We start from the raw sequence: 4,544 nt of genomic DNA, 5'->3' as shown, positions 1-4,544 counted from the left end.
GAAGGGAAGGTACCTCGGTACTTGAGTCATTAACTCGGACTAGGTGATAGATACACCCCTTTGAAACTAATTTCCGCACCTTAAGGAATGAAATAAAATTACCCTTAGTACTGCTGAGCTACTACTTCACTCTATACTGACTCGTTAGGAATTTGAAACTTAAAAACTTGAGTTTTACAATTTATTGACGCGTAACAAGCATGGAGCAAGTCCATACCTAGAATGACATCAAAATCTACCATGTCTAACTCCTCTAGGTCAGCCATGGTGTTCTTGTGATTGATAGAGACTCTCCAACATTGGTAGATGCACCGAAAGGTTCACAAAGTTTCGCAGGAAGAATCTCAAACTCATTTGAAACATAAGAAGTTACAAAAGATAAACTTTCTCCTGGATCTAACAAAGAATTGACATCATAAGTAAACACTATGATCATACCCGTGACAACATATGGTGAATTCTCTTGCTCTTGTCGTCTAGTGGCTTCTCTACGCGTAGCCCTGTATGGTGGAGAAACTGATGAAGATTAAAATCTATTGTTGGATTTCCACTGCCTTGCTTATCCTTATGGCACTCTCTAATGCAGTGAGCCTTTTGCAATACATAAAGCAACCTTCCAGGCCATCACGACAATTACCAGGGTGGTTCTTACAACACTTAGCACATGTATAAGTATAAATTCTTCCTTGTACCAAACTGCCTTGGGACTGGTCTTTCCTAGCCTTGAAGTTCTGAAAATTTTGGCCATTATACTCATATCTGTTTCTGCGTGCAGATGCACTAGCAGATGAAGGTTCATGCCGTTTATCTTTCAGAAATTCTGATCAATTTGAACAAACTTTTTCATGTAGATTCATTCCCAGTATTAAATTTCTTGTTCTTGTAATACTCTCTTTCCCTCTGCTTCTCTTATTCAACATGTTGCACATAACCCATTAATCATAATCGGGATATGTCCATGTTCCCAATAAGCATTTCCGCCCTGCCCTTAATATTAGATACATGACCTAGACCAACGACAAACAAACCCATTTTTCTCCTCATATCTTTAACCATATCAGGGGCATAGCGACACAATTGGGTGAATTTCAACCCATATTTATTAACACACAAGGATTCCTGCTTCAGAGTAAGCAACTCCGTACCTTTGCCTCCTTCAGTTCTCGGTGAAAGAAGGCCTCATCGAAACAAGACCAACTTGAATGTGGTGCATCCTCATCTCTGATCTCCTTCCACTAGTAGAACCAAGTCCTAGATAAATTCTTCAGTAGATATTCATCTAGATCAACCCTTTCATTATCATCCACATGCATCACCATAAACACCTTATTCAACTCTTCCATAAAGTTTTCCGGATCCTCAGTAGTGCTTGAAATAGAAAATCCTCGGGGATTTAATCTCTAGAACTCCCAAATCCTCGAAGTGTCATCCTCTTCTTGTCGTTCTCCCCTTTTTTGCCCAACTTGGTTACTCACCACTTTGCTTAGCATTCGGATAGCCTCGTGGAACTCATCATTGGTGACTCTTGAGGTTGCACATTGTTTGCATTAGGTACCTTTGGTTCCTCAACATTCCTTCTAGTGGGTCGACCTCTGACTTCTCTTCGTCGAGGCATGACGACCTAAAACACGCGCAAACACGAATTAGGGGACAACTTTTAAGAGATAAACTGTAACGAGAGAAAAAAAATGTGAAAGAAGTGAAGAAATTCATAAATGTCAAAGCCTCTTAATCATAGATCTGTTGTGCTTCACACCGATGACTAAGACTCTACATATACAACTTCATAGATCCGTAGGACTCTTGAACTCTATGATCTGATAACAAGATTGTCACGCTACAAACCTACACCCTGGATGTGGCCGGCACCCAAAGACCATTGCTGTCCTTGAGCAAACCCTTGGCTTGGCTTACTTAACTCAGCAGAAGACTTAACTCAATAGTAAAACAAGAACATTCCCATAATTAACTGAAATTAACGTCTTCGCCAAAATGGAACTCAAGTCTCAAATATAATCTCTGAAATAAAAGAGACTCAACTGAACTACTTACTATCCGTCTATGAAGCTTTTAGAAATACTTTGATGAATGCTTGATAGACCCCACAACATTCTAAAATAGAAAGACTAGAAAGTATAAAAAGGATCCTCTAGAACGCAAGGAGGCTCAACACTGACTTTTAGAGATCAAATTGGATCAATGATGCGCTGGATGCACATCCTGGTTACCTGCATTTGCATCATAAGACTATGAGACCAACTGGCATTAGTACATTTAATGTACGAGTATGCGAGTTCGAATGCTAAAGGACGATTTATGTTTTAGGGGAATAAGATGAACTTACCTTCTCATTGCTCAACTCAAGAAATATTTAACTCATTATTTGTATATAAAGCAATTTAAAACACATGCGATCTATAAAAAGCTAGTAAAACAGTAAAGTAACATAGCTCATAAAAGAAAAAGTAATAGCAAACTCAACTTTACTTATATATGAAAGTAATATAGTTCACTGGGAGTTCTCTAACTGACGAGCACCACTATGAGCATTAGTGGTGATACATCATCTCGCCCACCCTACCAGAACTGTTCTATAGTTTGCCGTCGCATAGAACTCCTCAACTTAGTGGACCTAAAAATTATTTTCCGTTAATACCCATGATGGCTAAATGGTTTACATGAAGACATGAGTTATTATGGACTCTCATCCCCACATCGGTCCTCAATACTACTCCCAAAATATACATTATGTCATTCTTTTAAAATAACTTCCTTCATTTGATTTGAGATAATTTGCTCAACACTTTTAGCATTAAAAAGCCCTCTTGGAATCACTGTTCCTTTTTCTTGTTCAAAAATCATTTGGGAATTCTTAGTTTCCTCACAACTTAAATGAGAAAATATTTATAAAGTTTCTAGGGAATATTTACTTCCCTTATATCTTTTGAGAAATGAACTCAACACTTTACTCTTTACTTGACTTGAAACTCTTGATCTTAATCAACTCTTTAGGAATACTAGTTCCTTTATACATCTTTGAAGGAAAGACTTCACCTTTTACTCTTTATTTAACTTGAAACTTGAGCCTTAAAATGAAGTAAAATGTTTAAATAAGACTCTTGTAAACTTTAAAAAACTCTACTTTAACTTACTTCATAGCTTTAGAGTTGACTTCTTAACTTCCTTGACTTTGGTCCTAACTTTCCTTGAATTGAATTATGGATTCAAGGTTCATGATCTAATGCTTATGGATGATTTCATGATGTTATATCTACCTTAGTGTTTTGGAATAAACTAAGAAGAATGGGTACATTACTTGGGGAAAAGATGGGGAAAGAACAGGGTCTCCAAACAACCCTGGTGCTCTATGAGGCGCAGGGCGCCATAACTTAATGGACAGAGGCTGTCCTGAGAGGCTGTGGCTGGTGCGGAACGCTAGGCCCTGAAAGATAGAGACTGTCCTGAGGGGATTTTGTAGGCGCGGCGTCTCAGGGTCTATCAGATGGGACCTCCGACTATTCTTTTCCGTTTTTCATCTGTAAACTCTAAACTTCCATGGATCTTACCCCAATCATTCAGGATCACTAATAAACTCAATACCCAATAGATTGGACCTAGAAAAAAACCACGAAACATGAATCCAATCAACTAAACAAACTATAACTCATCCAACAAGAATTTATCATTGTTCATTAAGAACTTGAATGTTCATCATTCAATATATTCAAACTTCGCTGAATTGAGCAAATTGGTGTGTGGGTGAAATAGCCCAGCACAGAAAGATCTCACATACCTTATAGGGATCACCCCTAGAAAATTCCATTTGAATATCTTGGTGTTCTTGATGAATTCTTGGCATTTTCTCCTTTCTCCTTCTTCTCTTTTCTCCATCCCTAGGTGTATTCGAATTTTTTTGAAATTGACTTAAGGCTTCATTTTACCCCTATTAAACCTTTAGGTTTAAAAATGAAATAGTAGGGTGAAGATACTACTTTACCCTTACCCAAATCCAAATTGGAATTTTCTCAATCCAACAGCCAACTTCCGATAGTCATATGTCCCTCATATGATATTGAAAATGCAAAACTCAGTGGCTTTGGAAAGATCATCCAAGGGCTTTCCAACCATATAAACAATTGACTCTAACTGATCCTAATCTAGAAGTTATGACCATATGAAAATGACCAAAAACACACTTTCTACCCTAATTAAATTTTCTAAATTTTTTCCATTCTTTCCATAAATGATAAATTTTAGTTTTCTAACTTATTCTTGGCTATTATGAGTTACGAGATGTTGCACCTTGCCTAACCAAGATGCGATATTTCTGCGAATATGAGATTAAATGGGTTTCTACACATATTTCGAAAGCCTGCCCAAGGTGTGACAAATATGTTTCAAAAGAACCATCCACCACTAAGATGTCATCCATGAAGAATTCCATCGAATATTCTACCATATAAACAAACATAGACAACTCGAAACGTTGAAACGTTCTTGGGGTATTACACAACTCAAAAGGCATCCTTTTGAAAGAAAAAGTA

This window comes from Solanum pennellii, chromosome 9 (assembly GCF_001406875.1).
Source record: "Solanum pennellii chromosome 9, SPENNV200".
Lineage (NCBI taxonomy): Eukaryota > Viridiplantae > Streptophyta > Magnoliopsida > Solanales > Solanaceae > Solanum > Solanum pennellii.
The sequence above is the reverse complement of the archived record's forward strand: the minus strand, read 5'-3'. Positions refer to the sequence as shown.